We start from the raw sequence: 15329 nt of genomic DNA, 5'->3' as shown, positions 1-15329 counted from the left end.
GGTGTGGGCTTTCTCTTACACCAGTGTCCCCGCAGAAGATGCCGCAAGAGGGCCGAGAAGCTCAGATGTGGGTTTCACTTCAGCCACCCTGGTGCAGTTGTAGGGAGCAGATTGCAGGAGGATGGGGTGCTAGTTTGAGAGGCAGGTCGCAGGTCCTGTGGAGATACCCCTGATCTCACAGCAGACAGTGTACAGGGCCACACTGCTCCTACCCCCCAGGACAGCTGGGGTCCCCGGAGGGCTGTGGGCGTAAGCACGCATCCAGCATTTCTCTGCATTTCTCTCATCTGGACGTGGTGCTGCCTCGTGAAGCGTGGTTGCTGCACACCCACAGGTGTCGTGCTCAGAACCTCAGAGATGAGAGAGAAAGGGCCGGTTCACTCTTTTGAAGTTCTCTTGAAATCGAAAGAAGGAAGAAATGCGATAATAGGGTTACAAAAATCGTATCTTATTTTAAGTGTTTCTATTGAAATTAGTTCAGCCTTTTTTCCAATTAAGTGTTTTGCAGGTGGAAAAGTGCAAAGGAAGACAACGTGTTACTAAATTACTGAAAATACATAGTTCATAGTGCATGACAAGGGGTGTAAACAAATTTAAGATAAAACGATGAATGTTTATCTTCCATCTGAGAGGTCTCTCTCTGGGACTGTGAGAGTTACCTGAACAGACCCTTCCTGAGTGGACGAGGGCCTTGGTGAAGTTGGGGCCCAGCCCCCTGTGTAAGAGACACTTCTCGCCTCCCATCCCCCTCCTCACACTCCCATCGTGGGTGATGGTCCTTGATCCTGGCTTCCATAAGGGACTGGTTTTAACCGGCTGGCTGACTTCCGGTTGGAGCGTGGCTTACAGGGCAGGGGGTAGAGTGGGGAGTTAGCTCATTAGATGAGCCTCTACTTTAAAGGTATCTTATCTGCTAAATGTCACCTTAATGATAAGTGATAGCAACCCGGTGCTGGCTACCTGATGACTCTGGATGGGACATTCCTTCTTCTGTCCCCAACAATTCCCTAATGACGCGTGTATAAAGAGATGTAGTTAACATTTCACGTATCTAAGCAGAGACACGGATTGAATGACCTCTGGGAATCCCTTCTCGCTCTAAGGTGGACGAGTCTGAGGAAGAGGCAGCATGTTCGAGAGAGTGTTTTTTAAAGTGGGGTTCCCTGACCAGCAACGCCTGGGAAAGTGTTGGAAATACACATTCTGGGGCCCCACTCCAGACTTCCCGAAGCGCCAACTCCTCCATGAGGCCCAGCGATCTGTGTTTTAGCGAACCTTCCGGGGGATTCTGATGCCCGCCCCAGTTTGAGAAGCTCTAGCAAGACCTCTTCTTCACGGGAAGGCTGAGTCATTTCAACTCTCTGAGCCCCAGTGTCTTCATCCACAAACGTGAAATATTTCTACCTCTTTCAAATCATTGTCCCGAGTTTTAAATGACCTAAAAGCATCCAAGACACAGTACGTGCTCAATAAATGTCAGCTGAAGTCAAAGGACCAGAAAGGTTGAAGAGGTGAACGGGAAAAAAGGAAAGAGAACCCAGTCTTTATTTTTTCCTTATATAACATCTTCAGCATTATATAATTTGCAATTTGCATGCAAAACATCCTATCCTGGGGCATCATAGAAGGCTTGAAAAATCTAATATTATGCAGACAGCCAGAGATTTTGGCTGCTAAACCAGGCTTAAAAACTAATTTTCCCTCTTTAAGTAAGTGACATTTGCGCATTCGACACAGCAGCAATAAATCTAGGATGTCTTACCACCCCCTGCTGTGCACGAGGTTATTATTTTTATCAATAGCAAAGCTATTTCGTTTGGAGTATGTGGAGCTGTTTTTGAATCTCCACTTTTGCCTGCACTGCAGTTATCAGCAGAGCAAACAGCTCATTAGAAAACGATGACAAAAGCCTAAAACCATTTTTGATGGGAGCGATGTGATCAGAACGTTTAATTAGACTCCAGAAAGTCCACTTTCCATTAATAATTGGGAATACATTTCATGTCAATTAAAAAAGGATTAACAGTGAAGGTTTGAAAATTCGGACCTAGATGTAGCCTAAATTTGGGGACTGTTATGAGCAGGTTATGAGGGGCCGAGTGCCCGAAGAACACAAAAGCAGGGGCGTTTCTCCTTAGGAATTTTCCAGATGTTTAGAAGGCCTCTTCGTCCTCACAGGTGGAGCACTGCTCGTCTCCCTAGAGTCCTGGGTGTGAGTTTGAAAGGGCCGGAAGGGAGACTGTGGGATGGGACGGGAGACTGGTCAGGCGACTTCAACTCTGTCCCTCCCTGGTGGGGCCAGCCCTCTAACACCTCCTCCTCCCAGCCTGTAACACCCCAGGGGCCGAGTGTGTCCCTTGGAATCTCTAGTACCAATGTGGGTGAGAAATTCCTTCTTCTCTCCATGGTCTGCTGGACAGAGTTGTTGTTATTTTTTTTTTTAATTATTGGCTACTGCTTTGATATAAAAATGTGGGTTTGAAGTGAGGAAGACATTATTGTTAAAGTCCTCCCATCCCCCCAAAAAACTTGCGTTCTAGAGACAGTGACGTTGGGAGGTCAGAGGGTAAGTACTGTCCGTGTCTGAGGGCGCATTGAAGGTCATGAGAAGGCAGGGAGCTCATCTGTCCTCCAAGGACACGAGGTCTGGCTTGAAACAGAAGACAAAGCTGTACATCCAGAGGTCAGATAGCTATTGGAATGCAGAGCATAAAAGGGGAGACTTGAGGGAAGGGACCGAGAACATTCCGCCATTCAATAAATATTGATTAAGTACCTTCTCGCCAGGCATTGCTCCCCATGGAGCTGACACAATGAACTTATTTTCATTGGCTTCCAAGTTAATGACGCTGCAGGCAACCTAAAATGAGAGAAAGGGTTTAAATTCCTACCATTTACAAAACCTTTCTACGGTTGAGTTCATTTGACCCTCCTAAGAGATAAACGAGATAGGTTTTGTTAGCCATATTTTAGAAATGGTGAAATTGAGATCCTTTAGGTAATAAATGTGTAGAATCAGGAGATTATCTCACACCTCCAGATTTCAATTCCCACAGTCTTTTCATGTCACCCTGGTGGTCCGCAGGATGCTTCAGCTCCTGGGGTGCAGCCGGAACGTCAGGGGCGTTCATACCTTCCCACTTCCCGTAGGAAGAAGCCCACCTAAGCCCTGTATGGGAACCTCACTCATTGGCCACACGTTGTAAGAAATAGTGAGAAAATGGAGGTCAAAGCTATTACTTTACTCAAAATAGTTGTGGAGCACCTACTAAGTGGCAGGCACCAGCTAGGTGTGTTTCCTGCAGAGATGCCATGAGCACCGTGTAAAATGGAATGCATAGCAGGAACCACTGGGGTAAAAGTCCTGTGTGTGGGTGCACATGGGTGCACATCAGTGCATGGAGGGCAGTCGTGGGCTCTTCTTCTTCTTTTTAATCTCCACTAAACAGGAGAGTGGACTCCTGGCGGGGGAGGAAAGGTTGTCCCATAAGATGGGGCTATAAAGGCAGACAAAGTAAAGCAGGGTCATAAGTGGACTGATGTTCACAGCCTGAGGCTGGTGACCGAAGGTGCCGTTCGAACCGTGAGCCCGCGCCATCCAGAGAAGCAGAGATGGACAGAGAGATGCATCGACTCCTTGAAGGGAGCACAAGAGCCAGCAAATACCCGCAGGAAGTGGACTCCTCACCGGGCTTCTTGTTTTAAGTAGGCTCTTCCTTAGGAGCTCGGTCTGGGAGCGGGGCTGCCTCTGGGCCAGGGAACGATTTGTTTGGTGTCAGCGCTGTTGAGCCTATTAAACGAAAGTTGCAAACTCACGAAGTTCAAGCGTGAACACGCGCTCACTCTTGGCTCTGCCGCGGCTTAGGGAGGATGGCTGATGGCGCCTGCTATTCTTGGCTGCGGGGACTCTCCTACACGAAGTCTCCCGAGGAACATCATGTTCCAGCACATTGTAAATGAAGGCGAGAGAGCCTTTAACAGCAGCCAGGACTCAAATAACTTTGTCTTTTGTGTATAAGCAAAGCATGGAAGGAGGAGGGAGGAGGAGAGAGATGAGAGGAAGCCAAGGCACCCCCCACACCCAAAGTACCTGAGAGGGGAAAAGTCTTGGTAATGGTGATCATTTTAGAAGGTTATAAAACTGGCTCCTTTTTTTTTTTTTTTTCTTTCCTTTCCTGTTTTCTCCCTGGAAATCTCTTGGTGGCCATATCTTGAAGGCAGCTCCCAAACGATTTTTCTCCTTTTTTTTTTGGTCTTTAATCTGTAAATCTCTGTCTCTTTCTCTGATTCTTTTCTGTGACTCTCTCTTTGCTTCTCCCTCTTTCTGAGTCTGTCTCTTGGTTTCTCCCCTTTTGTCTGCCTTCCTGTTTCTGTATGTCTCTCTCTCTCTGTTCATCTCCCTCTTATTCTCTGGGATTCTCTCTCTTCCTTTATCTCATTCTGTGACCCTCTCTGTCTCTGTTTCTGCCCAGGTTTCTCTCTCTGACCAGCTCTCTCATTCTTGGCTGCATTCTCTCCCCTTTGCTCCCTCTCTCATTCATTCTTTCTCTCCCGTCTTGTTCTCTCCACCTAGTTGTCCCAGGATTCTTGGGGAAAGGGCGAGCAGCTGTTACCCAGGGCTCAGGAAGCTGAGAAGAAGCTATGTTGCCTGAGTGAACAATTATGGTTCAGGTCTATGAATGATGCTCTGTGGGATTTCGTTCCTTGCCTGCTACTCCATCCCCCTAAACATCTCGTCATATCATAGCTATGCACTGATGTCACAGCACCCTGGAAGGACAGAGCCGATAGCACCTTCTTCAGAGCATGCAGAGTGCTGCCCTTCCTCTGTCTCGTGGAGGAGCTGAGGACTGGAGAAGGAGCTATCCAAGAGCACACAGCAAATTTATCTCAGAGTCAAGATTAAAGTAACCATTTTTGAAAAACAGATCAAAGTTCCAAGTCATAGTTCATTCACCCAACTATCTGTCAATTATCCAAAAATATTTAATAAAACTTATTATCTGCAATATATTATACTAGGTCCCAGGGCGATGGGTGAAATAGAACGCATGATGTGCACTCTCGAAAGCCGACAACCTACACGAGGAAGTTACGTGTCGGAGTGAAGGGGACATACAAATAACTCCTCCCTAGTCCCCTCCTGAGTCTCGAACCGAGTGAGAAATACGATGTGGGAGAGAAGGAGATCAAATGGACAGTTCTAGTACCGGTGAGCGATTCGAGAACGTGGCTTTAGAACTGTGGCCAAATGAATTTGCTACTGTGCTCTGCCTTATGTCCAGACCTTACGACGGCTGACCCGAAGGAAAGTTTAGGTCTACCAGGCAGACACAGCCATGTTCCCACCAAATCTTGGTAGAAAGAAATTGGGAGAATGAATCCCCAAGACATGCAGATTGTTAATAGATTAGCGACACCAAGAAACACATGTGAACCAGTGACTACTAAACCCTCATGACCCCTCTGCCTGCTGGGGGTTAAATCAGGGAACATCCTGCATGAGACTGTGAGACTGAGGGAGAGTGGGAAAAATGAAGACCTCTTCTTTTAAAACCTCTCTGCATTTTTAGTTCTCTTAACCTGTCGAACTCACCCCCTGAGGCTATAATCAACCAAAGGTGACCTCCTCGTCCCTGTGGAGATGAACAGCAGGTTTAGAGGGTCTGGCTGCCACCTTCCTGGGCCAGCTCCCTCATACTTTCATTCCCAGTGGGTGATTCTTGGGTTGAGGAGGGTGAAAAAAGCTTCAGTATCGCAATAGTTTGTAGCCCTCCAAAACTTAACTCTACCTGACAACACAAAAATGTATACGGTATGTCTTTGCTATTACAATTCCATGGGGAGAAGATCAAGTGAGACCAAAAAATGTCTATTAAGCTCTTAGGGGAAGCGATATCGTCCTCATTGTGAATGCACGTGTTAGGGGGGCTGGCCCGCAAGATGCTAGTAATAATGAAAAAAGGTCACGAAGCACTGCTTTAATAAGAATCTTGACTCTGATGTATATTCTCATGAGACCACAAGTGCGCAGTTCAGTTTTTGCCCCAGAAAGCTCTGAAATCAGCAACAAAGAGGAAAAAAAAAAGGCACTCATATCCGGCAAACGGTGCCAGCCCTAATAGTTGGAGAGAAGAAAAAGGTGCAAATTAAAATGTGGGAAGCTTAGCTGAACCTTTTGGGACGAAGGAGGGACACTGGTAAAAAGAAATGACATACTAACGGCCTGTCCCCCCCAGCGCAGTCTGAGATGTCGCAGAAAGGAGCAGGGCTCAGGGCCTGGAACTTCGAAAACCTGGAGTAAGGCCGGGGCTGAGACCAGGGTAAGGTGAGCGAGGTGCCAGGGTACAGAATGTGAGGGCCTGGCATGTGTGTGACCTGAGCGGGCACACACCAGAGGCGGCTCACGCGCTCACCCTGGCTCCAGGCCTGAGAAGGATGGGGGCGCGAGCTGTGCATCGTACAACTCTTGGTCCTCAACCTCTCGGGGCTCAGGCTCTGGCACCTTCGCCGGATGCTTTGGTTCAGGAATGTGCCAGGGCTGCCTGTCCAGCTGGACAAATGTGCAGACCAGAAGGAGATTTCCCCCTGGGGGGCAGGTGCTTGGGCCCACGCAGCCGTGCAGCAAGGAGGTGGGGCGTTCTCAGTTACATCAGCCGTTCGGTTCCTCACTAGGAAAGTCTGCATCCTTGAGGTAAGACGAGCTGCAACACCGAACGCGAAACGCTGCCCCTTTCCGTATCATCACTGCAGGGGTGCGGCGAGGGCACGGGGGTCACCTGACACAGTCTCTCTTGACGAAGCTGGGACCGCAGTCCACGTTTGCTCGATCACCGCCACGTGGTAGCAGCGCATGGTTTCCTGATGAAGCCACCGGCCGGGGCCGCGGAATGGCGGTGAGTGTGGACTGGAGGAAAGTGCGGTTCTGTCCATGCAGAACTGGCTGTTTCTGGGTCATTGCCCTTCCGGTGTGAGCTGCTGTGGATACAGACATTGAAGAAGGCTGCATGTGCATGCGTGCGCGCGCGTGTGCGTGAGACAGGGCGTGTGCGTGAGGTCGCGTGCATGTGCACATGTGCCCTGCGTTCGTGTGAGTGGGTGAAGGTGATTCGTTCGACTTAATTATATGCCTCATTCACTGAAAGGAAAATAGAAATTAACTTCTATTATTTCCCTAATTCTACCCCTTTGTGTGAATCTTCACAATGCTGTATTTGAATATAGATCTTTCATCTCCAGTAGCCATAATTGCTGGGGTTCCTCCCCCCCACCGACAATCTTGTTTACATGGTGGCTCCCAAAATGCTTCTCTGCTAATTACCATGTTTTAGAAAACAGCAGCAACTCCCAGAACTGCCGCCACCAAATTTCCTTTCCACAAACTTGGGCTCCCCTCCTGAAAAACTGAATGAGAAAGCGCGGAGCTCCCTCGGAGGTTAGTTTCGGGTTGGCCTGTCTTTCTTCTGACCCGTTTTATTAACAGGTTTCCCTTTTCAGATACTTTAAAGACGAGATGAGTAAAAAATATATATATTTTTTGGACACGGAAACTTGACCTCCCGAAGGAGCTTTGAAACTGTAGAGTTTAGATCTCACAATGGGCAACCCAGTCGTTTGAGAGCCGAGTGTGTGCTGAGCCTGTGCCAGGCCCTGCGAAGGTGACCGCATCACAGGAGGGGAGGTCTGGACTGCTCGGCTCCTCCTCCCTCTCCTCCAAGCGCACCTGTGCCTCCTACGGCCACACCCCTGCTCGCTGCCTGGTCCTGCCGTCGACGCCCTCCGGGTCTCCCAAACCCAGCTGTCCTTACATCATCAGGATCCTTCCCCTGGGCAGGGTCGTTTCGTTGGCCTCGTGCAGGTCTCTGTGTCTCGGTTTTATGATCTGGACAACTAGGAAAGTAATGGTACCTGACTCTGTGGGTTGTGTAGGGATTAAAAGAGTTAATTCGTGTCAAGCTCTGAGAATAGTATCTGGCGCAGAGTGAGTAAGTGTTTCGTAACTACGAGAGGTGTTTGTTGTTTTGTTGTTAATGCTTATGTGGCAGAGAAGAAGGAAGAGACGGAACTCCCGAGAGTCAGAGTCAGCAGGCGCTATGGCCTGACTTGTGCCCTCCCCAGGGCCTGCTTACTGTGTGTGTGGGGGGCGAGGGTTGTTTCTGCTCCCCACTCATCCTAATCTAGCCCAAAGGAGTGAAGTCATAAGAAAACATAGCCATCTCTTCTGCATACACTATTTCTCCCCACACAGCTCAGAGACCACACCCGAGTGGGCTGCGGTGCAGGGCCTTTCATGGTCACGGCTTTGACCTTTGCCCCTTGGAGTCCTGGGTGTTAAGCATGAGATTGAATCTCAGTGGGGCTTCTGGGCTTGCTTGTCCCTGAGGCGGGTTTGGTGAGTGGGCTGACCCAGACACTGTCATTAGTCTAGATAGAGCAGGGCGCCTGTCACGGTCCCATTCAGATGCTGTGGGACCCAATGTCACTTTCTGAAGAAACGTGGAGGGAGGAAGGTGAGGCCGGCACTGGGTGTTTGCAAAGCTCTGAGGAAAGCAGTCGTAATTGTTTCGGGCAGTTGACCCTTGTGTGTAAGAGTTCCTCTACCGGCGGAGCGGAGTTCTGGGCGAGTCCATAGGCTCTAGAGACGAGAGCAAACCGCTTACAGTTCCCCAATGTGACATGTCCATTCTCAGTTCCTGTGGATGGAACAATTTGCCTATCGTTTCTCTAGCTAACTCTTGCTCATCTTTGAGCTTGGATGTTAGTTACTTCCTCTGGAATTTTCTCCCAGATCCTGCAAGACTTGGTTCTGTAGCCTCCACTCCCCTGCCACATCTTCTGATGGCCCGGGACCCACGGCATATGTCCCAGTGGACGGCACTTGTCTGTTTACGTCCCGAGTCCTCCATTAAGTCTTGCGTGCCTTGAGTGCTGGAGCTGGTCTTGCCAATGGCTGGCCACTACCACTGAATCAAGGGCTCTCCTACGAGTATAACAGTGCGATGATTATTTGTAGGTGAGATCTGAGAGATGAAAAGACTCCAGTTCAGAGAAAATCTGAGGAGGAAAAGCGTTCAAGGGATTGGAAGGGGACACGCAAAGGCTCCGAGGTGAATGCAAGTGGCCTCTTGAGAAAGGGGAATGAGGACCCACATGGCTAGAACATAGGGAACCCGGGGTAAGATGGAAAGAGAGATGTCCAGGGAGAGAGAGGAGGGCTAGCTAGGCCAGGGCCCCATGGGCCATGGGGAGGCACCTGGACTATTTTATAACTGCCATAGAGAGTGGCATAATCCGATTTATGTTTTGAAAAGATCGCTCTGGCTGCTGAGTAGAATTGATGAGAGGGGGACAGGGATGGACAATGGGAGGCCGGTGGAATAATTCTCAGTTTCTATTCTGAGTCTCGAAATTGGCGTGCTTCTATTAATTAAAAAGAAACAGCAACAGAAAGAATTTTTAATATACAATGGTTTATTTTCGGCAATCTGTTTACGAAACCCTTTTGGAAAACGGGAAAAGCCCATTTGGTTGTTCTCTTTAAAACTGAAAATTATGTCATTTCACTACTAATTCGTCTCAGAGTAGGGTATAATTTTCTTTTATTACGAAACCAGTATTAAAGAAACAGAAAAGAAACTGACAAAAGAAAGAAAGCAATTCACCTCTCTATTTCAGAAAATCAAGTGGTTTTTTTTCTTTCTTCAAGCTCTCTTACAGTCTCTGACCATGAACATAGAGAATGGTTAAAGTTATAATGAAGATGGATTTCTAGTGTATTGAATTTTGCTTCTTTCACATAATGGATACCTCAGGCTTTCCCCACATTCTATATAAGTGCTCAGCTCGGTGTCTGACATGGAATCAGCAATAAATGTTAAAACGTTAACTTTCCTTCCAGTTGCCCGCCTCTATTTCTAGTATTGTGTTAGAATATAGTCTTCAGAATGATTATTTAAAAAAAATAACAAGCCGTTTTATCAAGTAAACGATACATTTAAAAATTCTTTTACACTCTGGTGGATAATTAGTCAATTTACATTGTTTTTCAATCTTAGGCAGGTTATTGCTTAATTAAAATTAATTGTATTTATTACCATTTTTCTTTTGTATTATTGCCTTTGAATATGTTTCCATAGGATACATTTTTTAATTTTTGGAAGAAAAATCTTTCCTCCAAAAATACTACACAGACTTAATATACATAATAAGCAAAAATAAAGATTACTTGCTCTTCGACCTACAAGAGGCAGCCCAAGAGTTTCTCGGGAAAGCTGGAAATTCCGGCCCTAGGCTAAATAACCAGGGAAGAATCTAGGGTAAAAAGTTGTAAATATTTTTTGAAATTTCTATATGACTCTCAACCTATGTCATTTCTTTTTAAGGACTGAAATTATTTGCCTTGCTCCTAGAAAAATATAAACACGAATTTCCCAACTACACTGCCAACAGTGGGTATTGCCACTTTAATAAATTTCATTAATATCGTAGGTATAAATGACATCTCATTAGTGTTTAAATTTACCTTTACCTTTGAATATAAGGGAAATTTATCATTTCATGAAAAATAAAAAGCTATAATTTATTGGGCACTTACTATGTTCTAGGCGGTTTGCCATGGGTTCAGTGTGATTTTTTTTTTTTATTACTCACCCAACGTTTCTTAAAAAGATATTATTGTTGAATCTATTTTGTGGGTGGGGAAATTGAGGCAGAGAGGAACTGAATAACTTCCTAAAGGTCAAAGGGTGAAGATGGAGCCAGGTGTGGGACTCTGCCCTGTGGATCTCCCTGACGATTATCTGTCTTCCAGCAAAAATTGCACATGCATTATCTAGTTATTTATCGTGAACTTGATGTTTTTCTCACTAATTTGAATTTTCTCCTGTTATACTGTTGGTATGTATGTATTTTTTTTTGGCATATTTAATGCAAATACTTTTCCCAAGGACTTTTAAAAGACCCATTTAGCAGGAAATATTTAAGCCGAGGGAGTCATAAGCTGAGCCAAGTGGAGGTCTAATTTTATTACTGCACAAGGTGTGTGACTGTGAAAAGCAGAAGGAGACATTTTTATGTTTACTTATAAAACTTCCTTGGGCTTTCAAAAAGTGAATGAAGCTGCGGAAAACCTTATAATAACTTCAAGGGCTGAGCATCCCCTGTTGATTGCTTTAGGCCTTCATAAAAGTTCCCACAAGTCAAACATTCCTCATGTGCTTTTACTCTTACCTTCGATGTGGGGATAATAAATGCTGTTTTCATAGAGGAGGAAAATGAATCGAAGATGCAAAATCACTTTCCTTAACACCAGGGAGATTTTAAGGAGCAGAGAGGGATTAAACAGATGTCTGGAGGAGTCCAAAAACACTACGGTATCAAAAAGTGTCTAAAGAGGTTTAGAACGAATGATAGGCTTGAGAGAGCTCCCGCTGGAGTGGCACCAATAAGCAAGACGTAGATCACTTTAATAGGAAGGTCTGCCCCCCACGGTGGTGGGTGGTGGGATGGAGGGGAGATTAGAAAGATTTATACTCTTTTCTTTCTTTCCTTTGTTCCTCCCTCTTTTTCTCATTCCCTCCCTTCCTACCATCTGTCCATCCTTGATTTATCTATTAAAAATATATTGAAAGTGTGATAGTAGGCACCGAGGAAACCGAGATGAATGGAACTTGGTCTCTGCCATTAAGGAAAATTTCCTCAGGTGGGAAAGGCAGATAAACAAATAATTGTACAGCAGTGTGATATTACGTGATACTTCACATGCCAAGATGGGCTCGTCGGCTGATGGTTGATAGCCAATTTTTTTTTTTTTTTTGAATGAGCATGGAGCTCAGGGGTGGAGTACCAGCAGCTGAGTGGGAAGAGAGTGGCCAAGGAGACTTCTTGGAGGAGAGACTACGCTTGAGCTGTGTATTTTTTGGAAGGGTACATGGAAGTTAATTAGGGAAGGGCGTGGGGCAGTGTTTCATGCCAAGGGATTCCTGAGCATGAACGTTTGGAGAGATGCAGGAGAAGCAAGTACAGGAGGCACTGGACGTATTTTCACAGGGCTGGGGTCAAAGGGAGAGGTGGGGGATGGGCTCTGGGAGATCGCAAGGTCTAGACGGAGATGAGGCTAAGCTTGCTGGTATCAGGTGGGATTTCCATCCTCAAGGAGAAACCTGGACTTTGGAGATCTCGTTTTTATTTTTATGATTATTATTTTCTGGCTTACTTCTTGTATCATGCCTAAGAATTTCTCTCATGGATGCATATTCTCCTCCAGGCCAGTGCCCCCTGCTGTGCAGAAAGCCATCTGACCTGGCCCTGAACCAAATGGAATCTGTAATTTATCACGTGTCCAGGGGAAAACTGGTCTGGAGAGTGAAAAATAGCCTTCAGGCTCCTAAACAGAAAGTTTTCACGGCTGGAGTGGAGGGGAGTTGATTTATGGCTCTGAAGGAGTCTGCTCCAGAGCAAAAGTCCCCAGTGTCACGTCTCGCTGGCCTGCTGCAGCTTTCACTACCTTTTCACCTGGAAAGCCGGCATCGGCTCTGGCAGGTGGTTTCAGCATCCTCGGGTCAGCTGTGGTCCTGATGTTTAAATGGACGTGCTGTGAGGCTGGTCTGGTGTATATGAAATATATATAGATTATAATAGCTATAAATTGATAGGCATTTCCCACATGCCAACGTCTGTGCCAAACTCTAAACATCCCTAAGAACCTTTAATTATCACGATATTGATATCCTCGCAAGGTAGGGATTCTTATGCTCATTTTACCAACGGGGAGGGTAAGTTTTAGAAAGATGAAATGGCTCACCCTAAAATTCACAGTCCACACTCAAGGTGGAATTACCTGGGCTTGTGCCACGCGAGACTTCTCTCAGTGGCATGTGGCTAAAACTGACTTTTGACGTTTCCGTTTTCAGCATTGACTAGTCCCTTGGTCTGGAGCATCCCTTTCACCGGCTCCTCTGGGTGAAGTCCTAGTTCATTTCTGACCTGCTCCAGATGTTGCACCTTTCCACGAGGATTTTCTTGACCCCTTTCCTCATCTCTAGATCAGAATCATCCCTCTTCTCTTCTGTTTGTACTTTGTGCAAACTTCTATCATTGTCCCCATCGCACCCCGATTCCTGGGCTCACCCCCTGGGCTGTGATCTCCTTGAAAACATCTCTTCTTTTTATCTTCAGTGTTACTCCAGGCCCTCAGTGACTATTTTATGAACAAATGAGTAAGAATCCTTTTGGATGTTTCAACTGGAAAAGTTACTTCCCCGATTCATGGAAGATCTCAGGTCTATCAACTTTAGTCTCTTTTAAAATGCCATTTTTGTCTACGGCCATGCTACCCTGAACAAGCCCGATCCCGTCTGATCTCAGAGGCTAAGCAGGGTCGGGGCTGGTTAGTATTTGGATGGGAGACCACCTAGGAAGACCAGGTGCTGTAGGGGTAAAAAATAAAAAATAAGGGATTGTAATCTGACAAGGTCCTTGCAATCTGTGAGGTCAAGGGTTGCCCCACCTAAAAACAAATAGATAGACAGATGGATGGATAGATAGATAGATAGATAGATAGGTAGATAGATAGATAAATATTATTTTATACATACATACATACATATATACATACATAGATAAATATAAAATGCCATTTTTAAGTATACAGTTTAGCAATATCAAGTTCATGCACAGTGTTGAGCAGCCGTCAACACCATCCAGATCTCAGAGCTCTTCCTGTTATGCAGAACAGAAACCATATATCTATTAAATGGTAACTCCCCACTCTTCCGCTCCCCAGCCCTTGGTAACCACCCTTCTACTTTCTGTCTCTATGATTTTTACTACACTAAGTGCCTCATAAAAGTGGAATCATATATTATTTGTTATTTGTGACTGGCTCTTTCATTTAGCATAATGTCTCAAGGTCCATCCATGTTGTAACATGTATCAGAATTTCCTTCCTTTATAAGGTTGAATGATATATATATGAATATTATAGTGTATATATACATACACTCTATTTTGCTTACCCATTCATCTGTTGATCACATTTTAGCTATTATGAATAATATTGCTGTAAATTTGGGTGTACAAATACTTATTTGAGACCTGCTTTCAACTCTTTTGAGTATATACTCAGAAATTGAATTATTGATCAAATGGTAATTCTATTTTTAACTTTTTGAGAAACTTCTACCATAGCTGATTCATCTCTCCTCTTGAGACAGTGGCGAGAGCATGATTTGTAGACATTGAGAAATCTAGGTCTGAATCTTGCCTATCCCACTATGACATGTGTGACTTTCCTGGCCTTTGCAACCTCCTCTCTCTCTAACACCTTCCTTAAAGGGTCATTGTCAAGTTTAAATGAGTTAACATACATGAAGGACTTTGTGACACGTATTAGCCTTCCAGTGCTTTGATACAATACTGCGATATTTGCTTTCTTCTCTCCCTTTCTTATTCTTGAAGTGCTGCTAGTCTTTAGAAGAATGTGAAGGGCTGCCAATTTCTGGGAAAAAAGAAATCTCTTAAGACCAATTTCAATAATATCTTCATGGTCAGATCACAGTGCTTGTTTACTTGATCTTGCTTCTCAGCTTCACTCTGAGCAGCCTATTCCTGGTGTTGTTTTAGATAATAACAAGAAAAGGTCTAATTTTATCCTCAAGGACAAGTATATTTAGTTTCCTGGACCATAACCTTTAAAGAGATTATCTAAGAAGGAAAAATCCCATTTATTGAAGAGCAACTTTTTAAACAATCAATTTATCATCCAATTACAGTTAACCCACAATATTAAGTTACTTTCAGGTGTACGACATAGAGATTAGACATTTATATACCTTATGAAGTGATCACCCCCATAAATTTAGTACCCACCTGACACTAAACACCATTATTACAATATTATTGACTGTATTCCCTATGGAAGAGCAACTTTCAAGATCACAGAAGAGGGAAACTGAAATTAGTGAAGGGGAGACAATAGGACTGATATTTGGGAATAAAAAGTTAGATGTTGTAATTATCTTCAAATTATATTATCTTTTCTTGGCCATAAATAAGGCCACTTCTGGTACAGGATATGTCAACTGTATTCATATATCTTCTCTTGTATGAAAAGAAAACTTGTTTTGTCTTCTATTTTTTATCAGTAAGTTTGGCCTTTGAAATATCATCTTCAAATCTATGCTCCTACTTCTGCTTGAGGAGTTAGTTGAAATTGAAAGATACAACAATATCACTGCAAGTTTCTTCAAAGGACAACGAATTTAAAACCTACAGAAATAGTCTGAGAGACACCAGTGAGTGCAGAGGAAGGAAAGTCACTGTCTGGAGTA

At 45.0% G+C, this 15329-nt stretch overlaps 1 pseudogene; it reads left to right on the top strand.

The window, feature by feature from the left end:
- The first annotated feature begins 13317 nt into the window (after nt 1-13317).
- On the top strand, nt 13318-13436 carry LOC112485636 (annotated as a pseudogene).
- The last annotated feature ends 1893 nt before the right edge of the window (nt 13437-15329 follow it).

The sequence above is a fragment of the Pteropus alecto genome, unplaced genomic scaffold (assembly GCF_000325575.1).
Source record: "Pteropus alecto unplaced genomic scaffold, ASM32557v1 scaffold5, whole genome shotgun sequence".
Lineage (NCBI taxonomy): Eukaryota > Metazoa > Chordata > Mammalia > Chiroptera > Pteropodidae > Pteropus > Pteropus alecto.
Note: the sequence above shows the minus strand (reverse complement) of the source record. Positions and strands in the feature narration are given on the sequence as shown.